Source organism: Episyrphus balteatus, chromosome 3 (genome assembly GCF_945859705.1).
Source record: "Episyrphus balteatus chromosome 3, idEpiBalt1.1, whole genome shotgun sequence".
In the NCBI taxonomy this organism is placed as follows: Eukaryota; Metazoa; Arthropoda; class Insecta; order Diptera; family Syrphidae; genus Episyrphus; species Episyrphus balteatus.
The window spans coordinates 64,014,700-64,040,657 of record NC_079136.1 but is presented as its reverse complement, the minus strand read 5'-3'; the positions used below and the strand labels follow the sequence as shown (position 1 = coordinate 64,040,657).

The 25,958-nt window shown below is 27.7% G+C and overlaps 1 protein-coding gene across 1 annotated transcript in view; it reads right to left on the bottom strand.

Moving 5' to 3' along the window:
- LOC129913321 (soluble guanylate cyclase 89Da-like) overlaps positions 1 to 24,679 on the bottom strand; it is a 53,430-nt gene extending 28,751 nt beyond the window's left edge. Inside the window, exon 1 of the mRNA XM_055991929.1 lies at positions 24,248 to 24,679. The gene's annotated coding sequence lies outside the window, so the exon portion shown is untranslated. The remainder of the gene's footprint in view (positions 1 to 24,247) is intronic.
- Between the last annotated feature and the right edge of the window lie 1,279 nt (positions 24,680 to 25,958).

The following is a 25,958-nucleotide window of genomic DNA, read 5'->3' as shown; positions in this document are numbered from 1 at the left end:
AAAAAGAGGTTGTCTGTAAAGCCGGTTTACGGACGATGATTTTACGTCGTCAGAAAATAGGTTGTGTGCTTTTGTTTAAAATGAGTCAATTGAAGCGTTTACTTATTTTAAACAAATATAGTTTACAAGAAAAAGCTAAAAAAAAATACCTTTTTTATTTTCTCATTATATTAATTTTTTATTTTAAAAGCTTACAAAAAAAATTATATTTTTTCTTCTTAAGAATAAAACCATTTTTAAAATCTTACAATGCGCAAAAAGTATAAAAATAATTTATTGAAAACAATCATTTTCATCAAAAAAAGCAAAAAAAAACATGAATTTTTATATCCTCACGTCATTAATTCCATTTTTTTCCCTAACAACTTATACAAAATTTTATACCATCTGAAAGCTTATTGTCTAAGCTCAAAATATATATATCTATCAGGTCTATGAGACATCTTCAAAAAGTGCTAGAATTTTTTGAACTCGATCGAATTCATTAAAAAAAAAACATTTATTTTTATGTTCTCACGCTATGGAATCAATTTTTTTGTTTGACAACCTAAAAAAAGTTTTATGCTATGTGAAAGCTTATTCTCTCGCTTATTCTATCAATCTCATTTCAAAGATGCCTACAAGAAAATTTAAAAATTTTTAAAGTCAACTATGTAGAATTTCCAGACTGATATTACGGTACTTCCCACACTGGTGTTTTGAGGTTTTTTACAAGTTTCTTGATTTAACATTGTGTAGCTTGTTGTTAGTCTACCGTTATGTGTGATATACCAAATGAAAGGTAATTATATCATTATGCTCATAAATGTTTAATCAAATTTCTATCAGCTCTTGGTCAAAAGTTATAACCTCTTGAATTCTATAATTTTATTTTACCTTTATCGCAAAATTGTGTTTTTAAGAAAATGATTGAAACTTCGCACACATATAGTCGTAGTCATGGTCTATCATTACTCCACAAACTTTATTCCTATATCTATTTAAGAAAAAAAGATAAAAATAAAAAACGATGAAAATCGGTTAAAAACGGTCATAAAACGTGTTTTTTAAAAACATGTTTCTTCCGTTATTCAGTCAAAACTCACTAAACAATTCCAATTTTATGCACATGTATGCAAAACCTACATGTAATTAATGTTCCTATAATTTTTTAAACGCTCAAAAAAAAGCTAAAAATCAAAAACTACCCAAAAATACCCCTAAAAAACAAGGTGTTTTTCAAAAATTCATATTTCGAAACGCAGAGTGTTGGAAAAAAATCCGTATGAGACTCCTAATTTTTTTCCCTCATCTTTTGCCTGGCATCTTTAGAATTGTCAAAAAAAATGTTTCCAACCCAAAATCATCATTTTGTCATAGCCCCAAAACGTGTACAACGTTCAAAGAAAACGTTATAGCTTAGTTTCAAAATTTTATATACATTTTTTTTTAAATGCAGTTATTCTAAAATTAGTCTCATCTATCTACAGCAAAAAAATCAACTATCTACATTCTACAACTTTGCGTTTAGATTTTAGCCCAAATTTCATCTTTCCGTTTTACCCCTGTTTACCCTATTAAATGACGGAATTTTTAAAAATCCTTCATTTGGGTTAAGCTTTAGGATATTATCTTTCAAATAAGTTATTGAAGATTTTTGTATCTCTAATAGTTTATTTTTAATTTTTAATTGAAACTTTTGCCGCACTGCGAAAGTGCGAGAGTGGAACGGGAGAAAATGGCGTCACTTTTTTGTGGTGGCTGCCATGGTTCATCGATTTATAAGACGTTATCACGTCAAAAAAACTAGCCACAAAAACAGATTGCGCCAAACACACAAAGTCTTTTGTAACTACCTAAAAGAAACATGTTTTCTAGTTTCATAATTCTGCTTCATCAACTTCAATATTGATTCAACCAGTTGTTCGCCCCTTAATTTTGAGTCGATTTTATTTGTCAATCATCCTTAAGAAATTAAACAAAAAAAGATAGAATCACCAAAAATTTATTTTATTACTAAAAATCTTTACTGCTCTAATAAAGAGAAAGCCATGAATAGAATTTAGTTGTTTTATGTCTAAGATATCAAATTATTACTTTTGCAAATACGTGAACTGAACTTAAGTCTTGATAACAGAAAAGTTTGAAAGTTACGATTCAATTTAATTAAGGAAAGAAAAAAAAACACACGAAATAGCACATTGACCTATGTTCTTAGGCATGAAAATTCTTCTATATGTATAAAGACATTAAAAATAACACCACGTTAAGATTATAATGCTGACATTTTTCTCATTAACTTTATATCACGTAGGCTTAGCAGAAATCTAATTTATATATTACCATGAATTTGACGACTTATTTGAAAATAGCAATATGATTGAACATTTTATGGGAAACAATCCGACTCTCAGATAGAACAGAAAGGAATCAATTTAATTGAAATCCATAAACCAAAAGAAATCAAATGTTTTTATTTAAAATTCAATTTATAAAGTTCGATGATCCTATAATGAAAAAATCTCTTCCTTTCTTGAGTATTGAGAAATTTGGTTTACTCCAAGGAATCAGTATTAAATTTGTTAAAGGAAAATTTTAGGGGAACAGGATTAACGCCAGCTGCTGCTTACGACTTTTTTAAGCTAATTTATTTCCTGTCTGGTGATGATTTCATCAAGCACCTGTTGGTATAGGTATCCATGGACTGCGTATGGTCATACAGCATACTGAAGTAGTCATGGTGATGTCCGAGTAAAAATAGAAATTGAATTTTTAGAGAAAAAAAATTTTAAAAAATCTTGACCGCCGCACCACCGTGCACCATTTCATTTTGTATAAAAAATTCGCTGCACCATGATACATAGGTAAATTTGTAAAATAAAAAAAACTACCGACTTAAGTCAAAATAACTTTGAAGGCTTAGACTTAGTACGAGAATAGATTTTTTTTTTTTCATTCAAAATGAAATTGTGCGGACGTGGTGCAGTCGTGGTGCAGTGTAATAGAAATTTCTGATAATAGTGCGGACATGGTGCAGCGAGCGGTTAAAAAGTGCTGCGGACGTGGTGCAGCGGTGGTGCGGCGGAGTTCCATTTTTACCCTTGGTGGTGTGAAAAGCATCATCGTTTTTTGAGTTTCCATACTGACTTGCAAAGAGGCTTATTTTTCACCTTCTGCTTTCCATCTCCCATCGCTCATAGAGCGCATTTCCTACTATTACTATACTATTGAGGATATTTCTGAAATTTCAAAAAATTTTCAAAACACCTAAATTTTTCAAAATTTTTACTTATTTTTATTTGCATTTAATAAAAAAGAAAACTTGGATAATAGGGAGTGAAACTTTTGCTAGGAGTGAAACTTTTGCTAGGAGTGAAACTTTTGCTAATCGTTTGCTCATTTAATGTCAAAATAGTAAAACAATAGACTTCTTATAAGCATACTGGAAATTTGGGATTTTTGTTTTATTGAAAATAGTTGCTGCCTGAGCAAATACAATCAGAACGACTTTTTATGCTAACTTCATCAAATATTTTGGGAATAAAGGGGCGAACAATTATTCGAATCGATATTAAAATTGATAAAGCAGAATTATTTAACTAGAAAACATGTTTCTTTTAGGTATACAAAAAAAAAATGTTTTACTCTTAAGACTTTGTGTGTTTGGCGCAATCCGTTTTTTTGTGGCTAGTATTTTTTTCAGAAAATTTCGTCGTAAACCTAATTATGAACAATTTGTGTTGTGAAAATTTAAGAACGTCATAGAAAATCTCGTTGATTTCGATGAGATTTTGAGTTTTTTTTTTTATGCAAAACTTGAACTTTTTTTTGATTAGTTTAATATACTATTATACTAGGTAAAAATAAAAGTTAGAGAAAATAAAACGAAAAAAAAACAAATTTTGATTTTGTTAAATTTTTATTGTCATTTATGAACAAGTTTTTTAAAATACATAAATGGTCATGAAAATTTAAAAAGCTAAGCTTTATTATCAAGACCACAATGCTGTTTCAAATGCAGGACAAATGTTGACGTCAGCTTTAACAACATCTCCGCACATCAAAGAATTCAACCCAGTAGACCTTTAAGAATTCCATTAGGACCAAGTACGAAATCAAGGATGGGTTTTCCTTGACTGAGTGCAATAGCAGCCAAAAGTACGGCTAAAGATAGAGTGTTGAACTTGAACATTTTGATATTTTGATTACTGATACTTGTTTGAAATAAAACTTGGGCTTTTATACTTTAAAAACTTCCACGAAATGTGTTTACTTTTCTTTAAACAGCTGTTAAAATAAAAAAAAAAAATATAATTATAATTGTAGGTATATTGGGAACTTGTGCAAAATAAAAATAAAATTGTTGTTTTGACAAAGATAAGTATTTGACGTACAGTAGGGACTTTGCCATATTATTAGGCCCAAGGGTACAAAAAAAAAAAAAAGTACATCTTTTTGGTTCATGGTGCTCAATTTTTTAAAGTTTTTGTCGAAGTATTTTAATTTTTTTTTTTTTCTAGATATGGATTAGATCAAAAAAGGTACAAAAATTCATTCATTTTGATAAAAATAACATACGAAAGGGGATAAGGTCTAAAAAACGTTTTCTTTTTTTGCAATTCATGCCCAGGTAAGGTACTGTACATAAACGGTGTATTTTTGTCATTGATGTGTTTCCTGTTCCTGGTTATCAATTATCCTTTCAAAGTCGCATTATTGGATATCTATTTAGATAAAACAAATAAGATTTTTATAATAAAATTTATTTTAATAATAACTATTGGGTCTCATGATAAAAGTTGCTTAAGACTTGTTTAAACTATTTATAACATTCATAAAAGATATCTAATTTTATAATCAATTTTATAAGAAATGTAAAACAAAAAGCATTAAGGTACACAGGATTTAAATACGTTATGAAAAATAACGTAAAATGCAAACTAGAAACAGTAGGTAAACTAATAAGAACAAAACCAAATTTGTAAGCTTACTTTGGTTTAAGAAATACATTTTTGTAACTTAAATTATAGATGCTCTAAAAGATTTAAATTTATATCCTTTTTTTGAAATAAATGAAATAAATAAAAATTAAGAAATCATTGTAATTATCTAGTAACATTTATTAGTGGAGTAACTAAGGCTCAAAAAATGGCAATATTAGGGAACCCGGTCGAACAGCTCTGATTTTGATGATATTTTTTTTCAAACGTTGGTAATTACAAATACTTTAAAGTCTATAGATTACAAATTGCCGCTGTTGCCGTTTTAATTTTTTAAATTTAATTAAAGATTTTTGTGAACAAACATTTTTTTTTAAAGAATCTTGCTTAAATTTCATAAATTTACTAATGCCAAAATATTGCCTGAGCAATTAAAGGAAAACAACTATATTCGAGTGAAGGACAATCTTCCATCGTTTAGGCGATAAATGCAATTTTCTCACAAATTGATTTCAAACACAAAAAAAATATTTAAACACAACGGCAACACCTACAATATTTCAGTTTACATTTTTAAATCAAAATTAAGTTAATTGAGGAAAGGGTTTGTAAATCAAAATTAAGTTAATTGAGGAAAGGGTTTTTTTAAAAATGGTAATTAAACTCAGATTTTTGAAAAAAAAAAAACAAATATATTGAAAAAATTTTAACATGTCCTTTTAAAAACTTTTTCGTAACATAAAATGCATTTGTTTTTCAAATTTGTCTGGCCACATTTATTATGATTTGAAATTATAAAAGGAAATGTCTATGAAATATATATTTTTTGTGTTTGAAGTCAGTTTGTGAGAAAATTGCATTTATCGCTTAAACGATGGATGATTGTCTTTTACTCCCATATATTATATTTTATTTTTAATTCCCTAGAGAATCTTTTGGTATCATTTGTTTTATGAAATTTAAGCAAAAAAATGGTTTTGATAAAAAAAAATTTAATTTTAATTTTAAAAAACAATACGGCAACATCGGCAATTTTTAACCTATAGACTTTTAAGTACATATTTTTAGTTACCGACATTTGAAAAAAAAAGAAAAGATCATCAAAATCAGAGCTGTTCGGCCTAATAATTTGCTTTAGTTACTCCACTATATTTTCTTCAAAACAACAGACGAAAATTGTTTGCAAGACGTACACAAGTAAAATATGTTGCACGGCGGCGGGCACAATTGTTATCAATAAACGCAAACTAGCAATATAAACAAACATGGGGTTAGCTTAGTTAAATATATTCAAGCCTTGTTTGTTTGAACTATTTCGAAATTATTTTTTTATTAAAACAATTGTTGTTTCAGTGGGCCGGCTTAGCAACAAAATCGTGCACTTTGTGATAAAAGCCTAAAATTTGCGTCGTTGGTAGTACTCAATATAAGAGTTATTTTGAGATATTTGGCCACCTTGTATTTCATCCGAATGAATAGATACAAGAGTTTTTCTGTGTTGCACTCGATTTGCTGCATATGATATATAGCTAATGAAGCATTTTTATTAATATAATAATAATATATAGGTTATTTTGTAACGCTCGATCGAATAAAATTAATACCAATATTTTTCGACAATCATTTAAAAGGTTATTGGACTCTTTATGAATAGTCTTTTACTTAAAGAGCAAGATTCAAAATATTACCATTTACTCTTTGAAAATAAGCGGTAGGCTGATGAAATTTTGTATGGACGTTTCATATACCATAGAAAAAATTATAAAATATGCCGATCAAAATATTTTATGTTAAAGGGTGTTTTTTAGTGAGAAGGAACACTTTTAAAATGGTAACATTGCATAAAATATTAAGTGGGCCAATAGTATGCCATGAATTGGGAAGATCAAAGAGCTTGAAACGGTGATTGACACACACCAAATTTTAAGCCATTAGGTACAACCTTCATTTTAGGCTAGGCGCACACATGCGATTTTAGTCGCGCGATTATTCAGTCGCAAAAATGGATCACATGGATTTCAATGCCTGTGAACACACATGCTTCCCGCGATTAAAAATTTGAAAATTGTGTCTACAGTCATTGAAATTCTTGTCATCTAATTTACGACTGAATAATCGCGCAATCAAAATCGCATGTGTGCGCCTAGCCTCAATAAATTAAAACAAACGCACCTGATGCTCATTCTATTTCATTTATTTGATTTGATTTGATTTATTTTCAAAGAAGATATCTTTCATATTTGTGGTAGTATGTGCATACATTTATTTAAGGAACTTCTATTTTGTTCGAAAGAATGAATACAAAGTTATTATTTTTTTGAAGTGAAAACTTCTTTAGTATCGTAGTGATTTGAAACAAGATGAAACGAAAACGCGACACGGCTTCAACTTGTTATAACTTTTTTGTTTTAATAGATAGATGAATGAAATTTGTACTGTAGATAGGTAATTAAATAAATTATAATTGTACAAAATTTCAATTAATTTCATATTCAAAATTCGGAGATAACGGTAAAAAGATGTTCTTTTCCAACACACGTTATATCTTTTGATCTAGTGCACATACAAATTTGGTTTAACTTTAATTCGCATGCTGATAACATAACCTTTTATTTGATATATCACACATAACGTTACGTGCTCTACAAGTTACACAATCTTAAATTGAAAAAAAATTAAAAATACCTCAAAACACCTGTAGAGATCTATTGGCGATGACCAGCTACCAGTGCAGGAAGTACCGTAATCTCAGTCTGGAAATTCGACATGGTTGACTTTAAAAAATTCTAACTTCTCTTGTAGACATCTTTGAAATAAGATTTATGCATCATTATACAAGGTGAAACAATAAGCTTTCACATGGTATAAAATTTTGTATAGGTTGTCAAACTAAAAAATTGATTTAATAGCATGAGAACATAAAAATAAATGTTTTTTTTTTGCTTTTTGGATGACATTTCATCGAGTTTAAAAAATTCTAGCTCTTTTTGTAGACGTCTCATACACCTGATCGATATATGTATATATTTATAGCTAAGACAATAAGCTTTCAGATGGTGTAAAAATTTGTATAGGTTGTTAGGGAAAAAAATGGATTTAATTGTGTCAGAAGATAAAAATACGTGTTTTTCCGCTTTTTTTGATGGAAATTGATCGAGTTCAAAAAATTCTAGCTCTTTTTGTAGATGTCTCATAGACTTGATCGATATATATATTTTGAGCTAAGATAATAAGCTTTCAGATGATATAAAATTTATCTAGGTTGTCATATAAAAAACATGGATTTGAAAGTGATAGAATAAAAATAGGTAGATTTTTTCTATTTTTTTTTGCAAGAAAAATGATTTTTTAAGGTTTCACTTCTACCACGTGTGAATTACACACATGATTTTTTTTTTATCTCTTTTAACATAAAGAGAAAATTTTTAAATGTCGTATTCTTTGAATTATATTGTTATAAAATGAAAAGATATTTCTTTTATAATACCTGGAATTATATACATTTCCTACGAATATGAAAATAAATTGTCAAAGGCTTAAGAAGACAAGAATAGAGCAGCATTTAATAAATCATTCTTATCATTTTGGCTTCATTATTCAGTTGATATGTATTTGAAGGAGAAAGATACCATAGGAAACTAATGGCAAAAAAGAAACTATTCTGTTAAGCAATTAATTAAACCATTATAACTAAAAATTTTAATTGTTCTAATAAAATAGAAAGCCATGAATGTTATTTACGTAGTTTTTGGTCTGACATATCAAATTATTATACTTTTACAAATACGTGAATTGAATTTAAGTCATGATAACAGAAATAACTTTGAAAGTTGCGATTGAATTTTCTTTCAGAAGAAAAAAAAAACCAATGAAATAGGACAACGACCTTTGTTTTTAGACATGAAAAATTTTCTTATAGAGACATTAGGCAAGAATAATACCACGTTAAGTTATAATGCTGACATTTTTCTTATTAACTTTATATCACGTAGGTTAAGCAGAAATTCACGACTTTTTGGAAAGAAAGAGAGATGATTGAACATTTTATGGGAAACAATCTGACTTTCAAGTAGAATAGAAAGGAATCAATTTAATGGAAATCAATAAAAACAGAGAAAATAATTTTTTTATACTTATTATTCAATTAAAAAGGTCAATACTTCTTCTTTTCTTGGAATTAAAAAAAATTTGATTTATTTCAAGGAATCATAATATCTAAAACTTTTTTTTCAAAAAATTAAAAAGTATTTAATTTTCGAAGAACTTTTTTTAATAGAAGTTTTGAAAAAAAAAGTTAACTTATTTTTTTTTAAGTTCAACATTTGAATAAAAAGTTATTTTTTCTTCATTCAATTTATTGTTGAAAGTTAAATAGCAACAGTTTAAAGTTCTTATTTGCCAAAGTCTTTGAGACAATCAATTATTTCAATGCAAAAATTCAGTTTTTATCAAAAAAATCCGATGAAATTGAAGTCATTTTTAATTTTTTCAAAACGGTAATAAATATTACCTTTTCCTCTTCGGAATTCATCTGATAATATTTATGACCAAAAGTTTTTTTTTTTAATAAATTCATTTTTTACTACGAAAAAATTGAGCTTATTTGCATTAAATTTGTTTGTTGTTCAATTTTCTAACATATACTCTCTTCTTAGATCTGAGTCTTGTACAAAAATCGTGAATTTAATTACCTCTAGGTACTTTATTTGGTAGCTTATTGCTTAAAAATTTCTAATTACAATGGTCTGCAAGGAAATCCTCGTTTTAATGACGATACTTTTTGTATGCAAAATCAGAATTTTTCTAGCACGTCACGTTTTTTAGATATTCCCGTTAGAAAATCTCAAAAACCCATTTTTTGCTGTTTTCGAAGCAATATTTTGGCCTAAGGTATTTTTTTCAACTTAATTTGTCACGGTTTATAAAATTCCGGTCAGCTCTCGTTTTTGAGATATGTATATTAGTTTTTTAGAGATTTTCAAAAGAAAAAACTTGATTTTTTGATACTTTAGTGCGTATATCTCAAAATCCTGACAAGATAGGATTTTTTACTTCGGATTCGAACTCAGCACAGCATAAACCATAAGAAAAGTATACTTTTGTTCCTGGGAGAAACAAATCTGAAGCTTTACAAGGCAGTTTATAGAATGGTTCATCACAAATACGATATTTCTAAGTAGAAAAATAGTACCTCTACACAAAATTACAAAATCAGTAAAAATTTGTTTCAAAGTATTTTATTATATTTTTTTTTACATATTTGACTTTTTAAATATAAAAGGGCGTTGATATTTTACGTTTTCCATAAATTAAGGTGTTTTTTTTTTCATGTGGGATTTACTAAAAACTACAGGATTTCAATATTTGTTTCTGTTTTTGTCAATTAGTATCTAAAAATGTGTGTAAACTTTAATTAAAACATACAAATTTAGTGTCATATTATAGATCATGTTATGATGTTATGAGAAATAAGTCCTCCAAATTTGAGCTGAATACGAATAATAGTTTTATTTTTGTACAAGGTTAACCGAATCTAAAAGGGTTATTTTCTACAAACTACTCATATTTTTCAAAAATCATTTTTGAAAAAATTGTACGTGATAGAATTTTTCTGAAACCAGATTAAAATTCAGAAAAGTCAAATCTTTCATAATTTCAAAAAATTATTTGAAGGAGAAAAAAAGATAAATTTTGCAGACCAGTGTTATCAACTAGAAAAAAGAATATTAAAATCCAGTTGGAACTTAACACTTTGTTATACTCCTGACTATGTTTTTCTGGCACTAAGGATCAAGTTGAAAGACTGTCTTGTAAGCGAAGAAGTGCTTTTTCATTTTGTTGGTTAAAATATTTTCATCAAAGGCCAAGTAAAAATTAAAAAAAAAATTTGCCAAAATTTAGTGATGACATGATGAAAAATTTATGATCAATGGGCTAAATAAGACAAAAAATCATTAGAATCGAAATATAGATGATCAAGGTGCCGTGAAATAACGCCGAGCGAAATAACGCCGAATTCCAAAATTCGGCGTTATTTCACTTTCAAAAGCGAAATAAGGCCGAATTTCAACATTCGGGCTTATTTCACAATGACAAAGTGAAATAACGCCGATTCGGCATTATTTCACTTTTTCGGTGAGGCAAATCCTGCTAAGTGGAGCTTAGGAAAAATTGCAATGTAACCACCTGTAGTCAGTTTGGTATTGAAATGCCATATTCTTGGCAAAGGGACATAAGGCCCATGGACATAACAGCCACTTAATATTTGTGGACTTAAGTCCCAATTGAGTGAGACATAAGTTCCAAATTAATTGTCAAACTCAGGTTGGACATAAGACCCACAAATAAAAGATGGACGTTATGTCTCACTAACGAAGAATTCACAAATTATAAAATTATTTCCCAACTGGATTTGGGATAGTTACAAAATTCGATTTTGCACTTATGTCCCACCCTATTGGCACATACGCCTATCCAATAGTGTATCCAAAGCAGGACAGCATGTCCCCAGCCTACAAACATACTTCACTATTTATACGCCTAAGTCCTGTTTGTGTTATAACTTAGCAAACGCGAAGCGGAAAAAAATTTGCTTACATGAGAATATATTTAATTTTCGGAACCCAAACGCGAAGCGGAAAAAAATTTTGCCCACGGGAGAATCAATTTTGAGGTGTGAAAATAAAAATTCGCGCGAATTTTTATTTTCACACCTCAAAATTGATTCTCCCGTGGGCAAAATTTTTTTCCGCTTCGCGTTTGGGTTCCGAAAATTAAATATATTCTCATGTAAGCAAATTTTTTTCCGCTTTGCCTTCCACCAATTAAAACAGGTGGGATTTATTCGTTTCTTATCTTTGTATTGTGATGACCGCCCTATTTGCGAGATAATTTTCAAAATGACCCGCGCTTATCATGCGAGGTTGGTTGTATTCAAAGTTTCTTTTTCATTTAAAGAATCTGAAACAAAACGCAAATAAAATAGAACAAAAGTTATTCTACATTATTATTTTATATTTCGAAAAGTGTGGGGCTTATGTCCCAGTTAAATAAAAAATATGTTGGGCTAATGTCTCACTCAAGTGGGATATAATTCTTAAATTAAATGTCGTCCCACTCAAGTGGAACAAAACTCCCAAAAATAAAGAGTGGGCGTTATGTCCTTGGGTCTTATGTCCCTGCGCCACATTTTTATCACATCTTGAAACTTATCTAGGTTAATGAATAATTAAGAGGCATACCTATAAGAAATAAGAGCCAAAACTTTTTTGGAACCTATACCTCGATGGGATGGACATAAGTCCCAAATTGGGATGGGAGCCATTGTGCCCAAATAAATTTGGGACTTATATGCCTTTGAAAATAAGAAAAAGGGTACCATACCGGTTAACTTGCGTCTGCTCTTATGCTGACTTTTCTAACATTCGGCCTTATTTCTCAGTTGGGACTCGGCGTTATTTCACTTTGACAAAGTGCAATAAGGCCGAATGTTGAAATTCGGCGTTATTTCGCTTTTGTAAAGTGAAATAACGCCGAATTTTGGAATTCGGCGTTATTTCGCTCGGCGTTATTTCACGGCACCGATGATCAATGATGAAAAAACAAAGTTTTTGACTATTTCTATTCTTATGGAAAAAATATGTGTTAAAGTTGTGGAAAATAAATAAAATTATAAAACAAATAAAATAATAAATAAAATTTTGAAACAACACAACAAAAAACTCAAAAACGGAAACAACAATTTGAAAAAAATATTAAAAAAAAAAAAAATATTTATAATACACCTATTTTTTTGGGTATTCTCCTTTATAAACAAATTTATTTATTGGTTAATATTCATATTTTTTTTTTTTTCTAAATTTTTTGAAAAGTAAGCAATTAAGTCGGTTCACAGGAATAAAGGCTAAAACAATAATTGAGGATGCAGCTGCAAGCTCGAAGAATTATTATTTAATGGACTTCACTTGATGAAATTTCATGAAATATTCTGCCTTCGTATTCTTGTCTTTTGGAATATATGTAAAATAATTTTAGAATAGAAATTTTAAACCACTCAAGCCCACTTGCAATGACCTTTCCAACTGGTAAAAGTTTTTTTTCTTTTCGGTTAAAATTTTTCGTTTTATCAATGAATCTATTTGAACTGAGCTTTCTTAGCAAACATTTAATGAATTTCTTATTTTTTTATTTTTATTAATTTTAAAACTGCCTATATTAAGTGAACCAAATTTCTTGCTCTTTTTTTAGACTTTTTAAATTTTTGGAAAATTTAGAATCTACCGGTCACTTTTTTCTAAGCCATTTATTAATAATTCCTATATAATTTTCAGAGAACCATTTTTTAGTCTAATGGTAAAACAGAATTTTCAAAAAAAAAAAAAACACTTGGATAAAAAAATAGGAATGTTTTTTTCACAAATATTTCTAAAATAGGATAGGTACCTTTAGTAAATAAAATACATAAAAGACCATTTCAAATCATTACCGTGCCTAGATTCCAGTCACTTCTAACCTACTCTTCAGAAATAGTTCTTATAAACTTTAAAGTCCTCAATCAAAACAAAAACAAAATTCTACCTAGAAAAACCTACCTCGCGAAGCTATATTTTATATCTTGCATCTTTAAAATAACATAGAATCATCATTCGACATCAACACACAAATTTAACCCAAGGACTATTTTCTTTGCGTGACCACAAGTTAGACAAAATAGCAATTTTCTCATTTTCTCAATGAGAGACTTTCAAATTACTCAAGGACATTGTTCGTTTTTCTTAGAACTGAACGAGGCACAAAAGGAGAAAAGAATCTTTTTCATAAAAGAAGGAAAAAAAGCACAAGAAACTTCTTCGAAGTATCATCAACAAATCAAGAAAAAATTAATTTAAAAATTTTTCCACAAAATGCCTTTGAGTTGTGTGTGTTAAAAATTTGCTCTTTCAATAACAGGAAGATGAGAGAGTTCAAGAAGCCACTTAAAAACTTTTAAATTGATTCAATGACAAAGTGATATTTTCTAAGTATTTAAATTTTAACGTCATTAAGTTGAAATTTTTTTAGTAAAATATTTTAACAAAAGAATAAAAACAAAAAAAAAAAGAGCAGAACATGGGTTAAAAGTTAATTTTCATTTTTCCAAATTTTTTTTCCTTCTTTATCATACCAAAACGCAACGTCAGATTTGATTCAAATTTTTTGAGTGAGTCCAATTTTTCACCCAAAAAAAGGAGAAGAAAAAAGAAGAAGTGTCTTAAAGTGCAAAAGAAAAATTTTCAATTGCCTTTTTTTCCAGCCAATAGAATAATACATCCACTTTTTCTCTCTTCAAGACAATAATCCCTAGAGAATTCATATTTTTTTTATTGTTTATTATTTTTTATGTTGGCCAAGGCTTTAAAGGCACGATTTTCGTGACTTTGTTGTATACACGTGTTTGTGAAGAAAAGTGAGGAAAATATATAAATTGTTTCATTCATTTTCACTGATATGAATACAACAAAAAAAAATAATTGAAAAATATTTTAACGACAGGATGAGTATGAATGAATTGTTGTGAGATATAAAAGTGTCAGAGGACGACTCGTGTTACAGTTGGATTATTTTGAACTTAGGGCAAATTGAGTGCATTTTATTCAATCAATCTGGGAAAAAAATAACATTATTTAATATTCTTTTGAGTTTTTTTTTTTAACCAAATGTAAATTTCAAGATATTCATTATTTCAAATAGCTTTTTATGTTTTTTTTTTACATAAAGAATAGTTAAGGATTTCATTAGGGAAAGTTAAGGTATTGTGTCAAAAAACTGAACGCAAATAGAATTTTGATTACTCTTATTGAGTTGGAATTCCTCCGAATTTCTTCTTTAAAATTACTCAAGGTCTTCTTTTTTTTAAGTATTGACAATTTCTATATTATTTAAAAATGTCTTATCTATTTAGAAAAATTGAATTTTTAAAAAGTGTTTCATATTATGTACAAAAAGGCACAAATATTAAACTTTTCAAAACCTTGTTGTATACAACGTTTTTCCATAGAAACATTTATGGGCTCTTTGTGTGTAGACAAAATACTTTTATGCATAAAAGAATGATATTAGGTTCTATTTATTTGAACAGAAAAATTTTGAATTTAACTTAAAAATACAAAAGAAGAAGAAGAAGAAACTTTAAAAAGGTTTCGCAACTTTGCAATAATAACAATTCAATATGACAATTTCTTCCTTTATCGCAGGAATCTTTTCATAAAAGAGTATACAACAAATCGTCAAGTATTCAAATCGAGTTCTGCCCTTTAATATTGTAACTTGTTTTCTTTTCAAAATTGGGAAGGATGTAAGAATCCACCATTTACCCATTTCAAATAAAAGATTTTTTTTCTGGAGACAGGGACTGGAGATATCAACCCTCAAAAACATTGACATTTACTGGCAATTTTATATAAAAAAAAATGATAGGATATGTAACTTTTAAAGCACACATGAGTTTGAAAGTTATTATTTCTCTAAATCGTACCATTTGGTTTTTCTATCTTTAGTAATTTAATTTCTTTTGAGTGATTGACAAATTATATCGACTTGCAAAATTGTCTGATAGACACACTTCATTAAAAAGCAATTTCGTTGGTAGACAAATCGTTTATGCTATAAGCATCACATGTCATGAAAACCGACACATGAATTGTGCTTAATGTCGCTTTTGATGATGGATGAGATATTCACATACAGTTAAGCTTATTCTACAGATTGCAGAACAAACATATGTACATGTTTTTTGTTTACGTTAAACAAACAAACAAAAAAAATATTACTTGTGAATTGTGTTTCAAACACTGCAACACATTATAAAAAAAGAGGCGCAAAAGTTAGTGTCCGCTGAAAAAAAAATAATATGGATTTCAGGTTTATATAAATTTTGTATTACGTACTTAATTATTTTTTCTTTAGAAAGGAAAATGTTACACATACGCCACAGTGAACCAATTTTATACAAAAAATGATCTATGATATAATACATTTTATATTTAAAATTGAACTCTGAAGTCATATCTTGTAGGTTATAATAATTTATCAGCTCTTGAAAGGAAATGGAAGACATTTCTTTGAATACAATTGGACAAAACAATATATTCATCGAGTTTGGGGCTCCGATAAAACTTAAACAAGTACAGGTATTGAGGTTGAGGAAGAATTTATTTGAGACTACGCCTAGTCTTATTACATTTTGTGTTCAGCTTAGGCCAGACCTGTTTGGTCGTTTGGCAAATTAATAGGGTTGTCACTTTTAAAATGGAAATTTCTGTGTGGCAACCCTATTTTGAAGGGAAAATGTTCACATAACTAATTTAGTCACAACTTCGTAGTTTGAGCTAAGCAAAAACATTTTTTGCAGTGAGTATTTGTAAAAAAAAAATCACCACAAGCTGATTAGACAATTAATAATTAATTTCTCTAACTTCTTGGAATCAAGAACAAAAGTGTTTCTGTACCTCAACATTTTTTTTTTCATCACGGATTACTTGTATTATGCTTGTCATTCGAAATATTAGGAGCCCATATCGCTTCAAAAGCATAATTTTTGTTTCCTTTTGAAATGTACTTGAAAAAAAAAAATACCTACCAGCAGTTCTATCATATTCCTTATTTCGATAACTTTACAAAAGGAAATCAAAAGGATTTCTTTTTCTATGTTCTATATCACATGCTTGACAAAATTTATTAATATTCTAAGGACTAAAAGAATATTTCAGTATTTGAGAATATATCTTATATTTTTGTGGAAATTATTATCTCTTAATCAAATCTTGAATAGAAAATAATATTTTCTATTCTCTTTCATATAAAATCACAGAAAGGAAATATTGTTTTGTAACACAATTCTTTGTATCACAAAATGTATTAAATTTTTATTGTGAATATATCCAAGAGAAGTTGTTAGGTGATTTCTAGAGCGACTGGTCAAATAAGGAATTTAAACATGTAATATATTCTCAGCTCATGAAATGAAATTTATCTCGATTGCAGACTACTTTTTTTTGCTTGTAGTTCAAGTTAAGAAGTTAAATCAACGTCCAATCTCTTAGATTTGATTCTTATCTATTGAATTTTTCGAGAGAAAGAAAAACAATCATTGAAAATAACACAAAATAAACTCACAAACCATGTAAAAACATAGACTGATTTTTTCTGACATTCAGTGAGTGGAGAGATAAATTTTGTTTTATTTTATTTTTGTATTTTTTGCTAAAGCCTTGTGCAAAAATATTTGGTCACCTTTTAACAGAATTTAAAATAAATTCGTTTGTTTTGAAACCCTTCTATAAATTTACTGGAGCGCGTTTTATTCAAGAAAATTAATTTCTTTGGAAATTTGATTTTTCAAAAAAAAAAAAATCTATAATTGAAATTTTGTACAAAAACTTTTGTTGAAATCGGTTAAATGGCACAAAAAAGTCAGAAATCAAGAAAACGGTTCTATGACACAGTCCGTAAAATTTTTAATTTTTTTTTTTATTTCAAAAGTAGGAGTTTACGTGCCCCAGTTGACGTTTTTTTTTTTTTAATCAAAATGCGGTTTTCTAAAAACAAACTTTAACTTTCGTCAGCAAAACATACAATTTATGCAATATGGAATGTTTTACTAACAATACTTTTAAGAATCTTTTCCTTAACTTTCCACCTTATACTAAATAAATTACTGTTTTCAGCCAAATTTTTGTACAAAAAGATTTTTATTTACTAAGCTTCAATTTTTTTTTTTGAAAAGATCAATCTTTTCTATAACATTTTACAAGTTGTAATTAGGAGTTTTGCATGTTTTATCTTCATCAAATTATACCTCTATTTTTAAAAAAGAATCTCATATGATATCGTTTATCCTAAATCACGAAAATATTTTCTAATTTTAAAATGAAAATAGTTTTATTATTTGTTTTAAAATTTTAAAATTTTTCAAATATTTCTTGCGGTTTTATGTTTTAAATGATAAAGAAGTAATTTTACATAACGAATGCATACAATAAAACCACTAATAATCACCATTTTTTAAAACATGTGTTAAAAAATTGCTCAAAAAGACCAAAAATAGTAGATTTTGAAAGTCCATATTTTATCCAATTTTAGCCGTATTCAATTTTTGTGACCATTATGTTGAAAGATAAAGTATTTTCTTTTCTTCGTTACATGTTCAATATCTATAAATGTTCAAAGGATAAAAATAGACTATTTAGTAAAAACATCAATTTATTTGTATGTCATTTTTTCTCTTTTTTGAATAGTTTTTCTTGAGTTTAAATTTTTTAAAAGGTTGTTATATCGATAGGAAATTTAATTATCTACAAAAAATGTCTGTAAAAATTTTCAAATTCGGCTTAATTTTCAAGTTATAGAATAAAAGTAACAAAAAGAGTAGAAAATATTGATCGTTACAAAAATTATCATAAATCTTTATAACTTAACCATAGAAATTGAAGAAAGTTATCTTATTATTTTTACCAAAAAGTGCACTACACATTAAAAATAGGTATAAAACTATGAGAATTCGAAAGATTGAGATTTTGTATTTCAGTAAGAAATTTTTTTTGGCAAAAATTTACTTTAAATATCGATTTTTTAAACTGTTTTGATGCATTATACTTAAATATTTCTTAAATAAGATTTTCGAGTTTCCTAGGCTCGAACCTACCTATATGAAAAGTATAACAGCATTAGGTGTCCAAAATTATTTTGTTTTTTTTTGTAAACTAGTGTAATTTAAATTTTTTCAATCAATTTTTTGTAAATTTCAATTTATTTTTTTGAAAAATTAAAGTTTGAAAATTTTTTATCAAGGTGATTCAATGTAAAGTCATCGAAATAACGAATGTGATAGCTTCCTCCAGAACTGGCCTCTTCAATCAAATTTATACTGATATGTTTTGTATAATACGATTCACATTTCAAGAGGAAAAGAATAATGGTTTTGAAGTCATATAGGCTATTATCTTGGATGACAAGCATAATAAAAGTAATCGGTAATGAAAATAAAGTGTCAAAAAGTCACGTTAAGCCAATTTATCATTAGAAAAAGTATCCAAAAAGCTTTTTATTCACACTTTCTACTTCATTTACTGAGTCCTCACCAAAAAGGAAAAAACACAAAAACTAATCTCTGACATTTCAACAATTCCTGTGTCAACTGAATAAACAATGTTGAACATTCATTCCTTTGGGCATCAGTGTAATAGGCTTTGTTAAAATTAATTTGTGTTTTTCGGTGTGAACTGGAGTGCAAAAAGATGTTTGCAGGCTAATTGACGTGTAGGGATGAATAAGACAAAATATACTTAGTTGATATTAATAATACACAGTTTCAGGACATTATGAAACATGCATATTATGTAGTTACAGTTACTCAACTTGAATAAGTTAAGAACAACAAAACTACTTTAAAGTTGAATACCTTCAGAATTGTTTTCAAACCATCACATTACTGACAAATGAAAGGGACCTAAAATTTTCTGCCAAATCATTTTTTTATAAAAAGTTTCAAAAATTTAAGCAACTCGAAATCCTGCGAGCCAGTCGTGCATTTTATTCTTACTTGAAACACTAATTTATTTTTTTTTTTTCGTACAAAAACTTTTGGTCAACAAAGGCAATCACAAATTCAGTTAATACACAGTAGAATACATCACAATCGATATTGCATGCAACATCCTGTGGGATAAATAGAGACATATTGATTGATAGATATGTGTTAACCCCACAGCAGCAACGTGTACGTGGGTTGTGTGCTGAATCAAATTTTCTGTTTGCTTACAATCTTGGCAAGGGGATTATTAGCTCAGTGCATATAATTGGTAAAAGGATGTTTACTTTTTTCCACCCATCAATTCTACGAAAGAGAAATAAAATCCTTCAGGAAATTTCTGAGTATCCATCTACAATAGTGCTGAAGTACTACCAGTGAATATGTAAAAAATTGTCATTGGTGGACAGGGACACTCTAGAGTTGAAGAACTATTCAAATCAAGTATGAATGTATGCAGTTGCACATTTTTCAATTTTCGTAAGAAATTCAGTTGAAGTGGAATTTCGTTTCAAAGAGTGTACACCTGAGATAACCAAGCAAGTGCTTGTGAAAAATGTTCTTTGAAATTTGAAATTCAAAAAGAAGCGCAAAATTCAATCTCACAAAATTGATAAAATTGGAATTTTGATCTCAAATTTTCTGATGTAAATTTTCAGAACTCTTCTCCAAAAAAATAAAACGGAAAACGTTAGAACTGCACTTGTTAAGCATAAAATAATTAAATGCACAAATATAAATTTCAAGAATATATTTCTTTAAAGAGAAGATTTTTTTCCTTAAATTTAATTCATCGAAGCAGTATCAAGAGTTTAATTACACCTACAAACATAAAAAATATCCTTTTTTATAATAATCAGTTATTTTAGAAAAAAACAAGGAATCATAGGATTTTTGAGAAATAATAAATATTTTAAGTTAATATTAATTATAAAAGTTGTGATAAAATATTTCTTCATTGGGATAGGGGAAAAAACTTAGGTCAGCTTCAAAATAACAGGCTGCTTGCGTAGAGGGATATTTTATCTCTTCCCTTGTGACTTCCATTGAATTTTGACACATCATGATTTGCAGCCTCTTGTGAGGTATCCATAAGGTTGTTGATAAGAAAACCATCTTGCAAAGCTTTTTTTCAACTTTTTTAAGGATGATTTATTTATTTGATGTGAACTTTGAACAGCGCAATTTCCATTACTCTTATTCATATTTTGTTCTCCGTCTATTAATTTCCGGTTGGTATTAATTAGGAACCTTTTTATTGACTTTGAAATGAAGCAAAAAATATTAAATACAAAAATTGAAGATTTCTGCCACTCAATTTTGTTCAAAAAGGAAGAGGTTAAAATGACACCTTTATTTTTGAATTCAGTACCTGATTCACTCTTTCAAGTTGAGTTCTCGAAATTTCAAATTAATATTTAAACTGAAACTTATACATTCATAAAATTTCACTTTAACATATTCTAATTATTACATCCTAAAAAAAAAATTATTTGGAAGTTGTTAGCCTTCAGGAATTAAAATCTGTATCATTTTAGAATTTTACTTCAATTCATGAAAATAAAACATTTTTTTTTAATTATCGACGGTGTTCACATTGGCCTCACGTCGCGTCACCGTTGCCGACTCATTTTGACTTTTTGACATCTCCTTAACCCTTTCGGACCCAGCGTTACTCTCATGTAACATTTTTTTAAAAATTCGTAAAAAATATTAAATTAAACAATTTTTTAGGTAACGATGGCTTAACTGAAAGATAATAATGCCTAGTTACTGGATTATTACAAAAAGTTAGTCAAATATCATACCTTAAATATTTTTTATCGAGAAAGGGACTGAAATTCACATTTTTTTTTTTGCAAAAAAAAATTTTTTTTATATATGGTCATAATTTTGAAAAAAAGATATAAAAAATGTTAATGCTGAAAAAGTGTTTTGCTTTTTTGCTCAGAAGAAGTAGCATACATTATAGTTTCATAAAAAGTTATTTTCTCAGTTCTCCGACTTTTTTTGGTGGTCATAGGCAGTGCATGTTACTTACTACATGTAACATGAGAAAAACACATTAGTTTTGCTATTTATTATTTTGGAAAATAACTTTTTGCTATTCATATTTCTTAGTTGTGATGTTTTTGACCCGATAATACCGAAAAAACATTTTTTAATATTGATTTTCATAGCTTGGGTACGAAAGGGTTAATCTGCCATAGAGCCTTTTTTTAATCTGATTTTCTTCTAAACTAATAATTCGATTTCAACAATTTTTTATGCTAAAGCAGTTATACCATTTACATATAAATTTAAAATAAAATTTCGAAAAAATTTTTGAACAATAAAATTTTCGAAAATAGGACATTGTATTTTTTTGAAATTATGGTTTTAGATGTTGATTAGTGATTTTTACAATGTGGCATACCAATTTTATTCTAAAGCGTTTTTTACAAAAAATTATTTATAAAAAATTAGTTTTTTTTTTAAATGGCTCTAACGATTTTGAAAACAATTTCATTTCAGATGTTGTTATACCTTTGAAAACCGATTTTTGTGTTTTTTATTTTTTTTTGTTTTTTTATTTTTATATACCAACAATAACTATATTAACTTTAAGAAAAAACTTGTAAACATATTTAAATTTTCCAAGAAAAAGTTCTGCAAGTATATCATTGAAGAACATTTCATGAAAATTCCACGGTTGTAAAAAATCATTATTAATGCATTTGCTTTTTATTAAAAAATATATTTATGGCAACTAAAAATATTTCGAATTAAAAAAAATGTTATTGCAAATACAAATTCTCTTCCTTTAAAAAAAATTAAATATAAAATGTGTGCACTTACCTAATATTTTTTTTAATATTATTCGAATTTCCTACAATTTTGGCTATTTGGGCAAATATCCTAAATTAAAAGAAAATCGACGAATATTAAAAAAATATATATATTTTATGGATACATTTTGTATTGATTTTTTTTGTAATACAAATTTAGTATTTGCAATAACATTTTTTTTAGTGTAAAATATTTTTATTGCAATAAAAATTTAATTTTCAATGCAAATATTTTTTAATTGCAATAACATTTTGTTTTTTTTTTAATGCAAATATTTTTCGGTTGCAATAAAACAATAATTGTTTGCAATTGTTACTTGCTCTATAGGGCAATTGCAATAAAACTGCATTTTTAATTTTTCTCAAAAAAATTCAAGTAACAAAAAAAAATTTTTCATTTAACAAAATTTTGCCCTAAATGTCAGCTCTTCCCCAACATCAACAATTTTTTTTTTAAATTATATAGAGGCAGCTCTTAAAATCTGCAAGTAAACTAACATAAAAAAAGTTGCAATAAATATTTTTTTTAATGCAATTTTTTTATATGCAATACATTTTTTAATTTCAAATGAATTTTTTTTAATTGATATTTTCACAATTTTGGAAAATTCGTTGACCCATTTCGAACATATTGATTTTTCAAAAAAAATTTTAAATAAAAGATATTTATTTTCTTAATTTCAATTCAACGAAATTTATAAAATGGTTATAAGACAGGTTACCTCAAAAACAGACCAAAAAATATTTTTTAATTGCAAGTCATTAAAAATTTTTTTGATGAAAAACTTCTTTTTCCATTTTGGTCATATTCCAACCTACTCTCTATTTTAGTCCTTAAAAATTACTATTTTCCTTCTAGGGAAAAAAAAACCTTTTCTACCAAGTTTGAAGCAAACAAAAATATCCTGAATTGTCCTAAACTCTTTCTTGAATTCAAAAAAATTATGGTCCGCCTCTTATTTGTGTTTTCTTTTAGGCCTAATTTATTCACTCTCAATTATATATTTATAAGCTTCATTAAAAATTAGAAAACTGTCAAATCACATACAAATTTTAAAATTTCCCTTTTTTAATGGCGGGTTTAAATTTAATGGAGTGTGAATAAATTGGGCCTTAAACACAAAATATTTTTGGGATATTTCAAATTTTAAAATCACTAACAAACTAATACTTTTAGACATTTTTGTTCATTGTGCAAAACTGCGAGTCGTGCACTCTAAAAGTTTTCGAGATTGGTTAAGATTTAAAAAAAAAATTATCTCATTATTAATATCTTTATTTTTATTACTATTCTTTGTGCTTATCTTATTTGAAACATATACGTAAATCTTATAAAGAACAAACCTAGTTAAATTAATAAAGTTAACCTAAATATTAAAGCACTTTCATTTCTAAACCAAAAATCGTATTAACACTTCCGAAATCCTTGCAAGAAAATAGGTCAACCACAAATCATAGAGAATACGGAATTAGCCATCCTCCCCAAATGCTAACTTAATTAATATATCAATCAGCTTTAACTCTGTGTTTCAACTTGTTCATATCCCTTTGGCAAGATAGACATTTATTTTAATGAAAACATCTGCCACCGGCACAACACCAGGTGGCATGTCCCAAATTATCTCAGAATAATAATTTCGTCTCGAGACAAGTTAAATACTTTCAAACTATCTTCCAATAATTCAAAACATCCACAAAAAAGTTTGAAATTCCATTTGGAATTAAGAACAGGAAATGAATGTTTCTACCTCAACTTTCTTAAAAATCTTTTTTGAAATGTAATTACTCATTAAATTCTTATTCTCATGTGATTTAAAGAAAAAAAAACATGAAAACATAGATAATCCTTTTTTAGGATAATGTTTTATGTCTTTTATGTGTCCTTTGAGACCATTTATTATACATAGTTTGTCTGTTTCATAGAACATACTTACAGATTATAAGTATCTCTAACTCTGGTTGTCACCTGTATTATCTGAAAACAAATTAATCCTTTTTTATGCGACAAAGTATTTCCACACAATGCCTGGGATAGCACTTTAAATCTTAGAAGACACTGACACCTTTTTTTTGGTTATACCTTTATAATATTTTTTTTTGTATTTTTTTCAACAGCACAATGCCTCCGAAATCACTTTTTTTATCCAAGAAATAAGAACCGAAGATTTATACTTTTCGTACGTTCTATTAAATTGAACAGCGAACAAAAGCAAAGGATATCCGTTTTATTCGAGATACCGAAGGAAACTGTTCATTTCTTGGCAAAGAACGTGCCTTTTATAGCTTTCATTTATCTTTTGAAAAATTGTTAAGGATTTCAAAGTTCAACGGTTTGTGTCGAAAGGAATACAATGACATGCGATATGTTTACTTTAAGGACACCACGCAACGAATGAAGCACTTCAGCATGAAACCTTCACTTTTTTAGCTCCAAGTTTTAACCAATCAACCACCTACAGTTCAATGTCAAAGCACACACTTTTGGTTGCTATCGAACTTCTACCGAGGACATTTTTCAGGTAGAACTTTACCATAAAGAAATCGTCAAAGAACGCACATGATGCTGAAACATTGTTTTCCAAAAAATATATTTTCAACATGAATTCATTAAATACATGTTGTGAAACGCACATAAAAGGGGCATTTCACCAATTAATTAAACATTAAGCAAATTTTTTAAGGAAGATACGATTGCTAACTGATCTACCTATACTATAAAAATTAGGGTCACTGTGACGTATGAGCAATATTCTTTTTTAAAGAAAAAAATTAAATTGTTAAAACATAAAAATTTTATATATAGGTACCTGGTCCATAAATAATTTAAATTGATTCTTAATGATCACGTGAAAGGAATGGGCCGAGAACTTTTTCAAAGTTCGACCAACAAAACTCTTATTAAATTGATAAAAAAATAAGTTAACAAAAACGCCGTATAGTCTTATTTATTTATTCAATTTATATTTTTATAAATTTATAATTTTTTGTTTAGTACAATAGTTGATTTTTTATTATGATTTGTTTGCTCAAGGTTAGTCCAGATTAAACCATAATTTTTTTCATCATCCCAATTTTAGTAATAAAAAAATAATAACCATAAAGTACAAACATTTTTTCTAGTTTAAAAAATCATTGATTTTTTTTTTGGTTTGGAAAGCTACAAATTTATTTAGTATAAAATCCAAACTATTTTCTAATTAAATGAAAAACATAAAATGCTATTTGAGATGATTTCTTTTTCAGTACACGAATTTTTCGTTTCAAACAGTTCTCAAGTAACGATAGTTATTCCATCACTTTTTTTTCGTTAGCTCACAATTAGTTAAAAAATTATAACAAAACAGTTTTATTCAAATTACCAATTTCTGTGTAGAAATTATCTTTTTTAACCTTTTTTTTTCTATTAACCTTAGGTGAGCAAAAAATTTAAGGTTGCCTCTACTGGGTAACTCTGGACAAACAAACTAACAATATTTTCACAGGAAAAAAAAGTCATAATTTTGTCGGTTTCCGAAATGAAATTTTGTTTGCATCTTAAAAAAAAAAAATGCACGACTGAGTTGCACGTACTTGCTCTTGCAGTTCAAAGCACTTTTATGTTAGTTAACCTGAAGATTTTCAGAGCTGTCTCTATTTAAATTTTAA